Below are 17,814 nucleotides of genomic sequence, written 5' to 3' on the forward strand. Positions count from 1 at the left end.
TTTGGAAGTCTTATTTTTTCATTTGTTTTAAAAAAAATGAATTGATCTCATTTTGCACTTTATTAATTTGTAAAAACTCGTCATCATTTTGCTGTTGCGACTGAACAAGACAGAATGTGAAAGACACAGCAGATGAACTACAGAAGATTTGAACTGAAGCATGGTCAAGATTTTGGAAGACTGTTATGCTCACAAGTAAAGCACAAAACACTCACATGATGTTCAATCGTTCCAAGCACCATGGACACGTCAATCGATATCTTCACTGTCATTGCTGCAGAAAGCAAAAAAATAACTTTTTGCGTAAGGCTTGTTGGTCTAGGGGTATGATTCTCGCTTAGGGTGCGAGAGGTCCCGGGTTCAAATCCCGGATGAGCCCTTTTGCAGATCCTTGAACAATCTCAGACAGGCAGATCTTGTCGGAATGCCGACTATCACCTCTTGGGCGCAGGACAAGGTGGCTGAATGGTTTTGGCGATAGGACTGCAAATCTATTTTGATATGCACTTGTTGGTTCAACGTCGCACAACATTTATTATTTTAGATAACCTGCAGAATGTAGGAGCAATTCTGACTTCCAAGTACAAGGATAATGATTCAAATGTAATACACTTGAAATGACATCCAGCCCCTAAAACAAATGAATTCCTCAGGCTCTGCATTGGCCGGGAATCAAACCCGAGTCAACTGCTTGGAAGGAAACTATGATCACCACTATACCACCAATGCTATGTGCAGCTCAGTAGCAACATTGAGACATCGACTCATAATTTGACCGTCATTTTGGTGGAAAGTGATAATTCACTTTCACGGTTTAGGTGTATGATTATGGCTTAGGTTGCGAGAGGTCCCTGGTTGAAAAATCTATCATTTTAATCACTACAGGTTACCTTCAGATTAGTCCCGTGACACTTGTTGGGAACGTAGGGCAAAACGGAGAACATTGCGACAAGTGGGGTCACATTAGTTTGTAGCCCAAGATTTTGGATTCTACAAACAGAACTTGGCAACATAGACGGTTGTGACTTCAGACGAGTCTCCTGACACTTGTGGGGGATGTAGAGAAAAATTGAGAATACCACCATGTTCGTGAGGGTCTCCTCATTCCAGAGAGTGGTCATATGAATTTGTAGGTCAAACGGTTCGGAAGCTAGAGATGTTTTTGTGAGGACTGATTATAGGTATTGTCTCATGGTCTCATTTGACTCAAAATAAATGAGTTCCATTCTTTTGGAAGTCTTATTTTTTCATTTGTTTTTAAAAAAATGAATTGATCTCATTTTGCACTTTATTAATTTGTAAAAACTCGTCATCATTTTGCTGTCGCGACTGAAAAAGACAGAATGTGAAAGACACAGCAGATGAACTACAGAAGATTTGAACTGAAGCATGGTCAAGATTTTGGAAGACTGTTATGCTCACAAGTAAAGCACAAAACACTCACATGATGTTCAATCGTTCCAAGCACCATGGACACGTCAATCGATATCTTCACTGTCATTGCTGCAGAAAGCAAAAAAATAACTTTTTGCATAAGGCTCGTTGGTCTAGGGGTATGATTCTCGCTTAGGGTGCGAGAGGTCCCGGGTTCAAATCCCGGATGAGCCCTTTTGCAGATCCTTGAACAATCTCAGACAGGCAGATCTTGTCAGAACGCCGACTATCACCTCTTGGGCGCAGGACAAGGTGGCTGAATGGTTTTGGCGATAGGACTGCAAATCTATTTTGATAAGCACTTGTTGGTTCAACGTCGCACAACATTTATTATTTTAGATAACCTGCAGAATGTAGGAGCAATTCTGACTTCCAAGTACAAGGATAATGATTCAAATGTAATACACTTGAAATGACATCCAGCCCCTAAAACAAATGAATTCCTCAGGCTCTGCATTGGCCGGGAATCAAACCCGAGTCAACTGCTTGGAAGGCAACTATGCTCACCACTATACCACCAATGCTATGTGCAGCTCAGTAGCAACATTGAGACATCGACTCATAATTTGACCGTCATTTTGGTGGAAAGTGATAATTCACTTTCACGGTTTAGGTGTATGATTATGGCTTAGGTTGCGAGAGGTCCCTGGTTGAAAAATCTATCATTTTAATCACTACAGGTTACCTTCAGATTAGTCCCGTGACACTTGTTGGGAACGTAGGGCAAAACGGAGAACATTGCGACAAGTGGGGTCACATTAGTTTGTAGCCCAAGATTTTGGATTCTACAAACAGAACTTGGCAACATAGACGGTTGTGACTTCAGACGAGTCTCCTGACACTTGTGGGGGATGTAGAGACAAATTGAGAATACCACCATGTTCGTGAGGGTCTCCTCATTCCAGAGAGTGGTCATATGAATTTGTAGGTCAAACGGTTCGGAAGCTAGAGATGTTTTTGTGAGAAGACCGATTATAGGTATTGTCTCATGGTCTCATTTGACTCAAAATAAATGAGTTCCATTCTTTTGGAAGTCTTATTTTTTCATTTGTTTTTAAAAAAATGAATTGATCTCATTTTGCACTTTATTAATTTGTAAAAACTCGTCATCATTTTGCTGTCGCGACTGAACAAGACAGAATGTGAAAGACACAGCAGATGAACTACAGAAGATTTGAACTGAAGCATGGTCAAGATTTTGGAAGACTGTTATGCTCACAAGTAAAGCACAAAACACTCACATGATGTTCAATCGTTCCAAGCACCATGGACACGTCAATCGATATCTTCACTGTCATTGCTGCAGAAAGCAAAAAAATTACTTTTTGCGTAAGGCACGTTGGTCTAGGGGTATGATTCTCGCTTAGGGTGCGAGAGGTCCCGGGTTCAAATCCCGGATGAGCCCTTTTGCAGATCCTTGAACAATCTCAGACAGGCAGATCTTGTCGGAATGCCGACTATCACCTCTTGGGCGCAGGACAAGGTGGCTGAATGGTTTTGGCGATAGGACTGCAAATCTATTTTGATATGCACTTGTTGGTTCAACGTCGCACAACATTTATTATTTTAGATAACCTGCAGAATGTAGGAGCAATTCTGACTTCCAAGTACAAGGATAATGATTCAAATGTAATACACTTGAAATGACATCCAGCCCCTAAAACAAATGAATTCCTCAGGCTCTGCATTGGCCGGGAATCAAACCCGAGTCAACTGCTTGGAAGGCAACTATGCTCACCACTATACCACCAATGCTATGTGCAGCTCAGTAGCAACATTGAGACATCGACTCATAATTTGACCGTCATTTTGGTGGAAAGTGATAATTCACTTTCACGGTTTAGGTGTATGATTATGGCTTAGGTTGCGAGAGGTCCCTGGTTGAAAAATCTATCATTTTAATCACTACAGGTTACCTTCAGATTAGTCCCGTGACACTTGTTGGGAACGTAGGGCAAAACGGAGAACATTGCGACAAGTGGGGTCACATTAGTTTGTAGCCCAAGATTTTGGATTCTACAAACAGAACTTGGCAACATAGACGGTTGTGACTTCAGACGAGTCTCCTGACACTTGTGGGGGATGTAGAGAAAAATTGAGAATACCACCATGTTCGTGAGGGTCTCCTCATTCCAGAGAGTGGTCATATGAATTTGTAGGTCAAACGGTTCAGAAGCTAGAGATGTTTTTGTGAGAAGACCGATTATAGGTATTGTCTCATGGTTTGACAAAAACCGATCTAGGTCCACCATCTTTCACTGCAGATATGGATGGGTAACATAAGCAGTTGTGGAGGATTGAGACGGATACGCCGAGTCTTAATCTCTCTAGTTGAAAACGGATCTATTTGAATGGGTATTTTCAAAATTAATTGACTTTGATTCACGTACCTTTGCGTCATTTGACTCAAAATAAATGAGTTCCATTCTTTTGGAAGTCTTATTTTTTCATTTGTTTTTAAAAAAATGAATTGATCTCATTTTGCACTTTATTAATTTGTAAAAACTCGTCATCATTTTGCTGTTGCGACTGAACAAGACAGAATGTGAAAGACACAGCAGATGAACTACAGAAGATTTGAACTGAAGCATGGTCAAGATTTTGGAAGACTGTTATGCTCACAAGTAAAGCACAAAACACTCACATGATGTTCAATCGTTCCAAGCACCATGGACACGTCAATCGATATCTTCACTGTCATTGCTGCAGAAAGCAAAAAAATAACTTTTTGCGTAAGGCTCGTTGGTCTAGGGGTATGATTCTCGCTTAGGGTGCGAGAGGTCCCGGGTTCAAATCCCGGATGAGCCCTTTTGCAGATCCTTGAACAATCTCAGACAGGCAGATCTTGTCGGAATGCCGACTATCACCTCTTGGGCGCAGGACAAGGTGGCTGAATGGTTTTGGCGATAGGACTGCAAATCTATTTTGATATGCACTTGTTGGTTCAACGTCGCACAACATTTATTATTTTAGATAACCTGCAGAATGTAGGAGCAATTCTGACTTCCAAGTACAAGGATAATGATTCAAATGTAATACACTTGAAATGACATCCAGCCCCTAAAACAAATGAATTCCTCAGGCTCTGCATTGGCCGGGAATCAAACCCGAGTCAACTGCTTGGAAGGCAACTATGCTCACCACTATACCACCAATGCTATGTGCAGCTCAGTAGCAACATTGAGACATCGACTCATAATTTGACCGTCATTTTGGTGGAAAGTGATAATTCACTTTCACGGTTTAGGTGTATGATTATGGCTTAGGTTGCGAGAGGTCCCTGGTTGAAAAATCTATCATTTTAATCACTACAGGTTACCTTCAGATTAGTCCCGTGACACTTGTTGGGAACGTAGGGCAAAACGGAGAACATTGCGACAAGTGGGGTCACATTAGTTTGTAGCCCAAGATTTTGGATTCTACAAACAGAACTTGGCAACATAGACGGTTGTGACTTCAGACGAGTCTCCTGACACTTGTGGGGGATGTAGAGAAAAATTGAGAATACCACCATGTTCGTGAGGGTCTCCTCATTCCAGAGAGTGGTCATATGAATTTGTAGGTCAAACGGTTCGGAAGCTAGAGATGTTTTTGTGAGGACTGATTATAGGTATTGTCTCATGGTCTCATTTGACTCAAAATAAATGAGTTCCATTCTTTTGGAAGTCTTATTTTTTCATTTGTTTTTAAAAAAATGAATTGATCTCATTTTGCACTTTATTAATTTGTAAAAACTCGTCATCATTTTGCTGTCGCGACTGAAAAAGACAGAATGTGAAAGACACAGCAGATGAACTACAGAAGATTTGAACTGAAGCATGGTCAAGATTTTGGAAGACTGTTATGCTCACAAGTAAAGCACAAAACACTCACATGATGTTCAATCGTTCCAAGCACCATGGACACGTCAATCGATATCTTCACTGTCATTGCTGCAGAAAGCAAAAAAATAACTTTTTGCATAAGGCTCGTTGGTCTAGGGGTATGATTCTCGCTTAGGGTGCGAGAGGTCCCGGGTTCAAATCCCGGATGAGCCCTTTTGCAGATCCTTGAACAATCTCAGACAGGCAGATCTTGTCAGAACGCCGACTATCACCTCTTGGGCGCAGGACAAGGTGGCTGAATGGTTTTGGCGATAGGACTGCAAATCTATTTTGATAAGCACTTGTTGGTTCAACGTCGCACAACATTTATTATTTTAGATAACCTGCAGAATGTAGGAGCAATTCTGACTTCCAAGTACAAGGATAATGATTCAAATGTAATACACTTGAAATGACATCCAGCCCCTAAAACAAATGAATTCCTCAGGCTCTGCATTGGCCGGGAATCAAACCCGAGTCAACTGCTTGGAAGGCAACTATGCTCACCACTATACCACCAATGCTATGTGCAGCTCAGTAGCAACATTGAGACATCGACTCATAATTTGACCGTCATTTTGGTGGAAAGTGATAATTCACTTTCACGGTTTAGGTGTATGATTATGGCTTAGGTTGCGAGAGGTCCCTGGTTGAAAAATCTATCATTTTAATCACTACAGGTTACCTTCAGATTAGTCCCGTGACACTTGTTGGGAACGTAGGGCAAAACGGAGAACATTGCGACAAGTGGGGTCACATTAGTTTGTAGCCCAAGATTTTGGATTCTACAAACAGAACTTGGCAACATAGACGGTTGTGACTTCAGACGAGTCTCCTGACACTTGTGGGGGATGTAGAGACAAATTGAGAATACCACTATGTTCGTGAGGGTCTCCTCATTCCAGAGAGTGGTCATATGAATTTGTAGGTCAAACGGTTCGGAAGCTAGAGATGTTTTTGTGAGAAGACCGATTATAGGTATTGTCTCATGGTCTCATTTGACTCAAAATAAATGAGTTCCATTCTTTTGGAAGTCTTATTTTTTCATTTGTTTTTAAAAAAATGAATTGATCTCATTTTGCACTTTATTAATTTGTAAAAACTCGTCATCATTTTGCTGTCGCGACTGAACAAGACAGAATGTGAAAGACACAGCAGATGAACTACAGAAGATTTGAACTGAAGCATGGTCAAGATTTTGGAAGACTGTTATGCTCACAAGTAAAGCACAAAACACTCACATGATGTTCAATCGTTCCAAGCACCATGGACACGTCAATCGATATCTTCACTGTCATTGCTGCAGAAAGCAAAAAAATAACTTTTTGCGTAAGGCACGTTGGTCTAGGGGTATGATTCTCGCTTAGGGTGCGAGAGGTCCCGGGTTCAAATCCCGGATGAGCCCTTTTGCAGATCCTTGAACAATCTCAGACAGGCAGATCTTGTCGGAATGCCGACTATCACCTCTTGGGCGCAGGACAAGGTGGCTGAATGGTTTTGGCGATAGGACTGCAAATCTATTTTGATATGCACTTGTTGGTTCAACGTCGCACAACATTTATTATTTTAGATAACCTGCAGAATGTAGGAGCAATTCTGACTTCCAAGTACAAGGATAATGATTCAAATGTAATACACTTGAAATGACATCCAGCCCCTAAAACAAATGAATTCCTCAGGCTCTGCATTGGCCGGGAATCAAACCCGAGTCAACTGCTTGGAAGGAAACTATGCTCACCACTATACCACCAATGCTATGTGCAGCTCAGTAGCAACATTGAGACATCGACTCATAATTTGACCGTCATTTTGGTGGAAAGTGATAATTCACTTTCACGGTTTAGGTGTATGATTATGGCTTAGGTTGCGAGAGGTCCCTGGTTGAAAAATCTATCATTTTAATCACTACAGGTTACCTTCAGATTAGTCCCGTGACACTTGTTGGGAACGTAGGGCAAAACGGAGAACATTGCGACAAGTGGGGTCACATTAGTTTGTAGCCCAAGATTTTGGATTCTACAAACAGAACTTGGCAACATAGACGGTTGTGACTTCAGACGAGTCTCCTGACACTTGTGGGGGATGTAGAGAAAAATTGAGAATACCACCATGTTCGTGAGGGTCTCCTCATTCCAGAGAGTGGTCATATGAATTTGTAGGTCAAACGGTTCGGAAGCTAGAGATGTTTTTGTGAGGACTGATTATAGGTATTGTCTCATGGTCTCATTTGACTCAAAATAAATGAGTTCCATTCTTTTGGAAGTCTTATTTTTTCATTTGTTTTAAAAAAAATGAATTGATCTCATTTTGCACTTTATTAATTTGTAAAAACTCGTCATCATTTTGCTGTCGCGACTGAACAAGACAGAATGTGAAAGACACAGCAGATGAACTACAGAAGATTTGAACTGAAGCATGGTCAAGATTTTGGAAGACTGTTATGCTCACAAGTAAAGCACAAAACACTCACATGATGTTCAATCGTTCCAAGCACCATGGACACGTCAATCGATATCTTCACTGTCATTGCTGCAGAAAGCAAAAAAATAACTTTTTGCATAAGGCTCGTTGGTCTAGGGGTATGATTCTCGCTTAGGGTGCGAGAGGTCCCGGGTTCAAATCCCGGATGAGCCCTTTCGCAGATCCTTGAACAATCTCAGACAGGCAGATCTTGTCAGAACGCCGACTATCACCTCTTGGGCGCAGGACAAGGTGGCTGAATGGTTTTGGCGATAGGACTGCAAATCTATTTTGATAAGCACTTGTTGGTTCAACGTCGCACAACATTTATTATTTTAGATAACCTGCAGAATGTAGGAGCAATTCTGACTTCCAAGTACAAGGATAATGATTCAAATGTAATACACTTGAAATGACATCCAGCCCCTAAAACAAATGAATTCCTCAGGCTCTGCATTGGCCGGGAATCAAACCCGAGTCAACTGCTTGGAAGGCAACTATGCTCACCACTATACCACCAATGCTATGTGCAGCTCAGTAGCAACATTGAGACATCGACTCATAATTTGACCGTCATTTTGGTGGAAAGTGATAATTCACTTTCACGGTTTAGGTGTATGATTATGGCTTAGGTTGCGAGAGGTCCCTGGTTGAAAAATCTATCATTTTAATCACTACAGGTTACCTTCAGATTAGTCCCGTGACACTTGTTGGGAACGTAGGGCAAAACGGAGAACATTGCGACAAGTGGGGTCACATTAGTTTGTAGCCCAAGATTTTGGATTCTACAAACAGAACTTGGCAACATAGACGGTTGTGACTTCAGACGAGTCTCCTGACACTTGTGGGGGATGTAGAGAAAAATTGAGAATACCACCATGTTCGTGAGGGTCTCCTCATTCCAGAGAGTGGTCATATGAATTTGTAGGTCAAACGGTTCAGAAGCTAGAGATGTTTTTGTGAGAAGACCGATTATAGGTATTGTCTCATGGTTTGACAAAAACTGATCTAGGTCCACCATCTTTCACTGCAGATATGGATGGGTAACATAAGCAGTTGTGGAGGATTGAGACGGATACGCCGAGTCTTAATCTCTCTAGTTGAAAACGGATCTATTTGAATGGGTATTTTCAAAATTAATTGACTTTGATTCACGTACCTTTGCGTCATTTGACTCAAAATAAATGAGTTCCATTCTTTTGGAAGTCTTATTTTTTCATTTGTTTTTAAAAAAATGAATTGATCTCATTTTGCACTTTATTAATTTGTAAAAACTCGTCATCATTTTGCTGTCGCGACTGAACAAGACAGAATGTGAAAGACACAGCAGATGAACTACAGAAGATTTGAACTGAAGCATGGTCAAGATTTTGGAAGACTGTTATGCTCACAAGTAAAGCACAAAACACTCACATGATGTTCAATCGTTCCAAGCACCATGGACACGTCAATCGATATCTTCACTGTCATTGCTGCAGAAAGCAAAAAAATAACTTTTTGCGTAAGGCTCGTTGGTCTAGGGGTATGATTCTCGCTTAGGGTGCGAGAGGTCCCGGGTTCAAATCCCGGATGAGCCCTTTTGCAGATCCTTGAACAATCTCAGACAGGCAGATCTTGTCGGAATGCCGACTATCACCTCTTGGGCGCAGGACAAGGTGGCTGAATGGTTTTGGCGATAGGACTGCAAATCTATTTTGATATGCACTTGTTGGTTCAACGTCGCACAACATTTATTATTTTAGATAACCTGCAGAATGTAGGAGCAATTCTGACTTCCAAGTACAAGGATAATGATTCAAATGTAATACACTTGAAATGACATCCAGCCCCTAAAACAAATGAATTCCTCAGGCTCTGCATTGGCCGGGAATCAAACCCGAGTCAACTGCTTGGAAGGCAACTATGCTCACCACTATACCACCAATGCTATGTGCAGCTCAGTAGCAACATTGAGACATCGACTCATAATTTGACCGTCATTTTGGTGGAAAGTGATAATTCACTTTCACGGTTTAGGTGTATGATTATGGCTTAGGTTGCGAGAGGTCCCTGGTTGAAAAATCTATCATTTTAATCACTACAGGTTACCTTCAGATTAGTCCCGTGACACTTGTTGGGAACGTAGGGCAAAACGGAGAACATTGCGACAAGTGGGGTCACATTAGTTTGTAGCCCAAGATTTTGGATTCTACAAACAGAACTTGGCAACATAGACGGTTGTGACTTCAGACGAGTCTCCTGACACTTGTGGGGGATGTAGAGAAAAATTGAGAATACCACCGTGTTCGTGAGGGTCTCCTCATTCCAGAGAGTGGTCATATGAATTTGTAGGTCAAACGGTTCGGAAGCTAGAGATGTTTTTGTGAGAAGACCGATTATAGGTATTGTCTCATGGTTTGACAAAAACCGATCTAGGTCCACCATCTTTCACTGCAGATATGGATGGGTAACATAAGCAGTTGTGGAGGATTGAGACGGATACGCCGAGTCTTAATCTCTCTAGTTGAAAACGGATCTATTTGAATGGGTATTTTCAAAATTAATTGACTTTGATTCACGTACCTTTGCGTCATTTGACTCAAAATAAATGAGTTCCATTCTTTTGGAAGTCTTATTTTTTCATTTGTTTTTAAAAAAATGAATTGATCTCATTTTGCACTTTATTAATTTGTAAAAACTCGTCATCATTTTGCTGTCGCGACTGAACAAGACAGAATGTGAAAGACACAGCAGATGAACTACAGAAGATTTGAACTGAAGCATGGTCAAGATTTTGGAAGACTGTTATGCTCACAAGTAAAGCACAAAACACTCACATGATGTTCAATCGTTCCAAGCACCATGGACACGTCAATCGATATCTTCACTGTCATTGCTGCAGAAAGCAAAAAAATAACTTTTTGCATAAGGCTCGTTGGTCTAGGGGTATGATTCTTGCTTAGGGTGCGAGAGGTCCCGGGTTCAAATCCCGGATGAGCCCTTTTGCAGATCCTTGAACAATCTCAGACAGGCAGATCTTGTCGGAATGCCGACTATCACCTCTTGGGCGCAGGACAAGGTGGCTGAATGGTTTTGGCGATAGGACTGCAAATCTATTTTGATATGCACTTGTTGGTTCAACGTCGCACAACATTTATTATTTTAGATAACCTGCAGAATGTAGGAGCAATTCTGACTTCCAAGTACAAGGATAATGATTCAAATGTAATACACTTGAAATGACATCCAGCCCCTAAAACAAATGAATTCCTCAGGCTCTGCATTGGCCGGGAATCGAACCCGGGTCAACTGCTTGGAAGGCAGCTATGCTCACCACTATACCACCAATGCTATGTGCAGCTCAGTAGCAACATTGAGACATCGACTCATAATTTGACCGTCATTTTGGTGGAAAGTGATAATTCACTTTCACGGTTTAGGTGTATGATTATGGCTTAGGTTGCGAGAGGTCCCTGGTTAAAAAATCTATCATTTTAATCACTACAGGTTACCTTCAGATTAGTCCCGTGACACTTGTTGGGAACGTAGGGCAAAACGGAGAACATTGCGACAAGTGGGGTCACATTAGTTTGTAGCCCAAGATTTTGGATTCTACAAACAGAACTTGGCAACATAGACGGTTGTGACTTCAGACGAGTCTCCTGACACTTGTGGGGGATGTAGAGAAAAATTGAGAATACCACCATGTTCGTGAGGGTCTCCTCATTCCAGAGAGTGGTCATATGAATTTGTAGGTCAAACGGTTCGGAAGCTAGAGATGTTTTTGTGAGAAGACCGATTATAGGTATTGTCTCATGGTTTGACAAAAACCGATCTAGGTCCACCATCTTTCACTGCAGATATGGAGGGGTAACATAAGCAGTTGTGGAGGATTGAGACGGATACGCCGAGTCTTAATCTCTCTAGTTGAAAACGGATCTATTTGAATGGGTATTTTCAAAATTAATTGACTTTGATTCACGTACCTTTGCGTCATTTGACTCAAAATAAATGAGTTCCATTCTTTTGGAAGTCTTATTTTTTCATTTGTTTTTAAAAAAATGAATTGATCTCATTTTGCACTTTATTAATTTGTAAAAACTCGTCATCATTTTGCTGTCGCGACTGAACAAGACAGAATGTGAAAGACACAGCAGATGAACTACAGAAGATTTGAACTGAAGCATGGTCAAGATTTTGGAAGACTGTTATGCTCACAAGTAAAGCACAAAACACTCACATGATGTTCAATCGTTCCAAGCACCATGGACACGTCAATCGATATCTTCACTGTCATTGCTGCAGAAAGCAAAAAAATAACTTTTTGCATAAGGCTCGTTGGTCTAGGGGTATGATTCTTGCTTAGGGTGCGAGAGATCCCGGGTTCAAATCCCGGATGAGCCCTTTTGCAGATCCTTGAACAATCTCAGACAGGCAGATCTTGTCGGAATGCCGACTATCACCTCTTGGGCGCAGGACAAGGTGGCTGAATGGTTTTGGCGATAGGACTGCAAATCTATTTTGATATGCACTTGTTGGTTCAACGTCGCACAACATTTATTATTTTAGATAACCTGCAGAATGTAGGAGCAATTCTGACTTCCAAGTACAAGGATAATGATTCAAATGTAATACACTTGAAATGACATCCAGCCCCTAAAACAATTAATTCCTCAGGCTCTGCATTGGCCGGGAATCGAACCCGGGTCAACTGCTTGGAAGGCAGCTATGCTCACCACTATACCACCAATGCTATGTGCAGCTCAGTAGCAACATTGAGACATCGACTCATAATTTGACCGTCATTTTGGTGGAAAGTGATAATTCACTTTCACGGTTTAGGTGTATGATTATGGCTTAGGTTGCGAGAGGTCCCTGGTTAAAAAATCTATCATTTTAATCACTACAGGTTACCTTCAGATTAGTCCCGTGACACTTGTTGGGAACGTAGGGCAAAACGGAGAACATTGCGACAAGTGGGGTCACATTAGTTTGTAGCCCAAGATTTTGGATTCTACAAACAGAACTTGGCAACATAGACGGTTGTGACTTCAGACGAGTCTCCTGACACTTGTGGGGGATGTAGAGAAAAATTGAGAATACCACCGTGTTCGTGAGGGTCTCCTCATTCCAGAGAGTGGTCATATGAATTTGTAGGTCAAACGGTTCGGAAGCTAGAGATGTTTTTGTGAGAAGACCGATTATAGGTATTGTCTCATGGTTTGACAAAAACCGATCTAGGTCCACCATCTTTCACTGCAGATATGGATGGGTAACATAAGCAGTTGTGGAGGATTGAGACGGATACGCCGAGTCTTAATCTCTCTAGTTGAAAACGGATCTATTTGAATGGGTATTTTCAAAATTAATTGACTTTGATTCACGTACCTTTGCGTCATTTGACTCAAAATAAATGAGTTCCATTCTTTTGGAAGTCTTATTTTTTCATTTGTTTTTAAAAAAATGAATTGATCTCATTTTGCACTTTATTAATTTGTAAAAACTCGTCATCATTTTGCTGTCGCGACTGAACAAGACAGAATGTGAAAGACACAGCAGATGAACTACAGAAGATTTGAACTGAAGCATGGTCAAGATTTTGGAAGACTGTTATGCTCACAAGTAAAGCACAAAACACTCACATGATGTTCAATCGTTCCAAGCACCATGGACACGTCAATCGATATCTTCACTGTCATTGCTGCAGAAAGCAAAAAAATAACTTTTTGCATAAGGCTCGTTGGTCTAGTGGTATGATTCTTGCTTAGGGTGCGAGAGGTCCCGGGTTCAAATCCCGGATGAGCCCTTTTGCAGATCCTTGAACAATCTCAGACAGGCAGATCTTGTCGGAATGCCGACTATCACCTCTTGGGCGCAGGACAAGGTGGCTGAATGGTTTTGGCGATAGGACTGCAAATCTATTTTGATATGCACTTGTTGGTTCAACGTCGCACAACATTTATTATTTTAGATAACCTGCAGAATGTAGGAGCAATTCTGACTTCCAAGTACAAGGATAATGATTCAAATGTAATACACTTGAAATGACATCCAGCCCCTAAAACAAATGAATTCCTCAGGCTCTGCATTGGCCGGGAATCGAACCCGGGTCAACTGCTTGGAAGGCAGCTATGCTCACCACTATACCACCAATGCTATGTGCAGCTCAGTAGCAACATTGAGACATCGACTCATAATTTGACCGTCATTTTGGTGGAAAGTGATAATTCACTTTCACGGTTTAGGTGTATGATTATGGCTTAGGTTGCGAGAGGTCCCTGGTTAAAAAATCTATCATTTTAATCACTACAGGTTACCTTCAGATTAGTCCCGTGACACTTGTTGGGAACGTAGGGCAAAACGGAGAACATTGCGACAAGTGGGGTCACATTAGTTTGTAGCCCAAGATTTTGGATTCTACAAACAGAACTTGGCAACATAGACGGTTGTGACTTCAGACGAGTCTCCTGACACTTGTGGGGGATGTAGAGAAAAATTGAGAATACCACCATGTTCGTGAGGGTCTCCTCATTCCAGAGAGTGGTCATATGAATTTGTAGGTCAAACGGTTCGGAAGCTAGAGATGTTTTTGTGAGAAGACCGATTATAGGTATTGTCTCATGGTTTGACAAAAACCGATCTAGGTCCACCATCTTTCACTGCAGATATGGAGGGGTAACATAAGCAGTTGTGGAGGATTGAGACGGATACGCCGAGTCTTAATCTCTCTAGTTGAAAACGGATCTATTTGAATGGGTATTTTCAAAATTAATTGACTTTGATTCACGTACCTTTGCGTCATTTGACTCAAAATAAATGAGTTCCATTCTTTTGGAAGTCTTATTTTTTCATTTGTTTTTAAAAAAATGAATTGATCTCATTTTGCACTTTATTAATTTGTAAAAACTCGTCATCATTTTGCTGTCGCGACTGAACAAGACAGAATGTGAAAGACACAGCAGATGAACTACAGAAGATTTGAACTGAAGCATGGTCAAGATTTTGGAAGACTGTTATGCTCACAAGTAAAGCACAAAACACTCACATGATGTTCAATCGTTCCAAGCACCATGGACACGTCAATCGATATCTTCACTGTCATTGCTGCAGAAAGCAAAAAAATAACTTTTTGCATAAGGCTCGTTGGTCTAGGGGTATGATTCTTGCTTAGGGTGCGAGAGATCCCGGGTTCAAATCCCGGATGAGCCCTTTTGCAGATCCTTGAACAATCTCAGACAGGCAGATCTTGTCGGAATGCCGACTATCACCTCTTGGGCGCAGGACAAGGTGGCTGAATGGTTTTGGCGATAGGACTGCAAATCTATTTTGATATGCACTTGTTGGTTCAACGTCGCACAACATTTATTATTTTAGATAACCTGCAGAATGTAGGAGCAATTCTGACTTCCAAGTACAAGGATAATGATTCAAATGTAATACACTTGAAATGACATCCAGCCCCTAAAACAATTAATTCCTCAGGCTCTGCATTGGCCGGGAATCGAACCCGGGTCAACTGCTTGGAAGGCAGCTATGCTCACCACTATACCACCAATGCTATGTGCAGCTCAGTAGCAACATTGAGACATCGACTCATAATTTGACCGTCATTTTGGTGGAAAGTGATAATTCACTTTCACGGTTTAGGTGTATGATTATGGCTTAGGTTGCGAGAGGTCCCTGGTTAAAAAATCTATCATTTTAATCACTACAGGTTACCTTCAGATTAGTCCCGTGACACTTGTTGGGAACGTAGGGCAAAACGGAGAACATTGCGACAAGTGGGGTCACATTAGTTTGTAGCCCAAGATTTTGGATTCTACAAACAGAACTTGGCAACATAGACGGTTGTGACTTCAGACGAGTCTCCTGACACTTGTGGGGGATGTAGAGAAAAATTGAGAATACCACCGTGTTCGTGAGGGTCTCCTCATTCCAGAGAGTGGTCATATGAATTTGTAGGTCAAACGGTTCGGAAGCTAGAGATGTTTTTGTGAGAAGACCGATTATAGGTATTGTCTCATGGTTTGACAAAAACCGATCTAGGTCCACCATCTTTCACTGCAGATATGGATGGGTAACATAAGCAGTTGTGGAGGATTGAGACGGATACGCCGAGTCTTAATCTCTCTAGTTGAAAACGGATCTATTTGAATGGGTATTTTCAAAATTAATTGACTTTGATTCACGTACCTTTGCGTCATTTGACTCAAAATAAATGAGTTCCATTCTTTTGGAAGTCTTATTTTTTCATTTGTTTTTAAAAAAATGAATTGATCTCATTTTGCACTTTATTAATTTGTAAAAACTCGTCATCATTTTGCTGTCGCGACTGAACAAGACAGAATGTGAAAGACACAGCAGATGAACTACAGAAGATTTGAACTGAAGCATGGTCAAGATTTTGGAAGACTGTTATGCTCACAAGTAAAGCACAAAACACTCACATGATGTTCAATCGTTCCAAGCACCATGGACACGTCAATCGATATCTTCACTGTCATTGCTGCAGAAAGCAAAAAAATAACTTTTTGCATAAGGCTCGTTGGTCTAGGGGTATGATTCTTGCTTAGGGTGCGAGAGGTCCCGGGTTCAAATCCCGGATGAGCCCTTTTGCAGATCCTTGAACAATCTCAGACAGGCAGATCTTGTCGGAATGCCGACTATCACCTCTTGGGCGCAGGACAAGGTGGCTGAATGGTTTTGGCGATAGGACTGCAAATCTATTTTGATATGCACTTGTTGGTTCAACGTCGCACAACATTTATTATTTTAGATAACCTGCAGAATGTAGGAGCAATTCTGACTTCCAAGTACAAGGATAATGATTCAAATGTAATACACTTGAAATGACATCCAGCCCCTAAAACAAATGAATTCCTCAGGCTCTGCATTGGCCGGGAATCGAACCCGGGTCAACTGCTTGGAAGGCAGCTATGCTCACCACTATACCACCAATGCTATGTGCAGCTCAGTAGCAACATTGAGACATCGACTCATAATTTGACCGTCATTTTGGTGGAAAGTGATAATTCACTTTCACGGTTTAGGTGTATGATTATGGCTTAGGTTGCGAGAGGTCCCTGGTTAAAAAATCTATCATTTTAATCACTACAGGTTACCTTCAGATTAGTCCCGTGACACTTGTTGGGAACGTAGGGCAAAACGGAGAACATTGCGACAAGTGGGGTCACATTAGTTTGTAGCCCAAGATTTTGGATTCTACAAACAGAACTTGGCAACATAGACGGTTGTGACTTCAGACGAGTCTCCTGACACTTGTGGGGGATGTAGAGAAAAATTGAGAATACCACCATGTTCGTGAGGGTCTCCTCATTCCAGAGAGTGGTCATATGAATTTGTAGGTCAAACGGTTCGGAAGCTAGAGATGTTTTTGTGAGAAGACCGATTATAGGTATTGTCTCATGGTTTGACAAAAACCGATCTAGGTCCACCATCTTTCACTGCAGATATGGAGGGGTAACATAAGCAGTTGTGGAGGATTGAGACGGATACGCCGAGTCTTAATCTCTCTAGTTGAAAACGGATCTATTTGAATGGGTATTTTCAAAATTAATTGACTTTGATTCACGTACCTTTGCGTCATTTGACTCAAAATAAATGAGTTCCATTCTTTTGGAAGTCTTATTTTTTCATTTGTTTTTAAAAAAATGAATTGATCTCATTTTGCACTTTATTAATTTGTAAAAACTCGTCATCATTTTGCTGTCGCGACTGAACAAGACAGAATGTGAAAGACACAGCAGATGAACTACAGAAGATTTGAACTGAAGCATGGTCAAGATTTTGGAAGACTGTTATGCTCACAAGTAAAGCACAAAACACTCACATGATGTTCAATCGTTCCAAGCACCATGGACACGTCAATCGATATCTTCACTGTCATTGCTGCAGAAAGCAAAAAAATAACTTTTTGCATAAGGCTCGTTGGTCTAGGGGTATGATTCTTGCTTAGGGTGCGAGAGATCCCGGGTTCAAATCCCGGATGAGCCCTTTTGCAGATCCTTGAACAATCTCAGACAGGCAGATCTTGTCGGAATGCCGACTATCACCTCTT

The 17,814-nt window shown here is 41.2% G+C and overlaps 14 non-coding genes across 14 annotated transcripts; 9 read left to right on the forward strand and 5 right to left on the reverse strand.

Annotated features, from left to right (window-relative positions):
- The first annotated feature begins 307 nt into the window (after window positions 1-307).
- On the forward strand, window positions 308-379 carry trnap-agg. Its single transcript has one exon. It is a non-coding gene; the product is annotated as a tRNA-Pro (tRNA).
- A 1,157-nt stretch (window positions 380-1,536) lies between these two features.
- trnap-agg lies at window positions 1,537-1,608 on the forward strand. The gene has a single exon. It is a non-coding gene; the product is annotated as a tRNA-Pro (tRNA).
- A 2,562-nt stretch (window positions 1,609-4,170) lies between these two features.
- On the forward strand, window positions 4,171-4,242 carry trnap-agg. The gene has a single exon. It is a non-coding gene; the product is annotated as a tRNA-Pro (tRNA).
- Window positions 4,243-5,399: 1,157 nt separating this feature from the next.
- On the forward strand, window positions 5,400-5,471 carry trnap-agg. Its single transcript has one exon. It is a non-coding gene; the product is annotated as a tRNA-Pro (tRNA).
- Window positions 5,472-7,859: 2,388 nt separating this feature from the next.
- On the forward strand, window positions 7,860-7,931 carry trnap-agg. Its single transcript has one exon. It is a non-coding gene; the product is annotated as a tRNA-Pro (tRNA).
- Window positions 7,932-9,262: 1,331 nt separating this feature from the next.
- On the forward strand, window positions 9,263-9,334 carry trnap-agg. The gene has a single exon. It is a non-coding gene; the product is annotated as a tRNA-Pro (tRNA).
- Window positions 9,335-10,665: 1,331 nt separating this feature from the next.
- Window positions 10,666-10,737, forward strand: trnap-agg. The gene has a single exon. It is a non-coding gene; the product is annotated as a tRNA-Pro (tRNA).
- A 278-nt stretch (window positions 10,738-11,015) lies between these two features.
- Window positions 11,016-11,087, reverse strand: trnag-ucc. The gene has a single exon. It is a non-coding gene; the product is annotated as a tRNA-Gly (tRNA).
- Window positions 11,088-12,417: 1,330 nt separating this feature from the next.
- trnag-ucc lies at window positions 12,418-12,489 on the reverse strand. Its single transcript has one exon. It is a non-coding gene; the product is annotated as a tRNA-Gly (tRNA).
- A 981-nt stretch (window positions 12,490-13,470) lies between these two features.
- trnap-agg lies at window positions 13,471-13,542 on the forward strand. The gene has a single exon. It is a non-coding gene; the product is annotated as a tRNA-Pro (tRNA).
- A 278-nt stretch (window positions 13,543-13,820) lies between these two features.
- On the reverse strand, window positions 13,821-13,892 carry trnag-ucc. Its single transcript has one exon. It is a non-coding gene; the product is annotated as a tRNA-Gly (tRNA).
- Window positions 13,893-15,222: 1,330 nt separating this feature from the next.
- trnag-ucc lies at window positions 15,223-15,294 on the reverse strand. Its single transcript has one exon. It is a non-coding gene; the product is annotated as a tRNA-Gly (tRNA).
- Window positions 15,295-16,275: 981 nt separating this feature from the next.
- Window positions 16,276-16,347, forward strand: trnap-agg. The gene has a single exon. It is a non-coding gene; the product is annotated as a tRNA-Pro (tRNA).
- A 278-nt stretch (window positions 16,348-16,625) lies between these two features.
- trnag-ucc lies at window positions 16,626-16,697 on the reverse strand. The gene has a single exon. It is a non-coding gene; the product is annotated as a tRNA-Gly (tRNA).
- Between the last annotated feature and the right edge of the window lie 1,117 nt (window positions 16,698-17,814).

This window comes from Oncorhynchus mykiss, chromosome 9 (assembly GCF_013265735.2).
Source record: "Oncorhynchus mykiss isolate Arlee chromosome 9, USDA_OmykA_1.1, whole genome shotgun sequence".
NCBI classification, from domain to species: domain Eukaryota; kingdom Metazoa; phylum Chordata; class Actinopteri; order Salmoniformes; family Salmonidae; genus Oncorhynchus; species Oncorhynchus mykiss.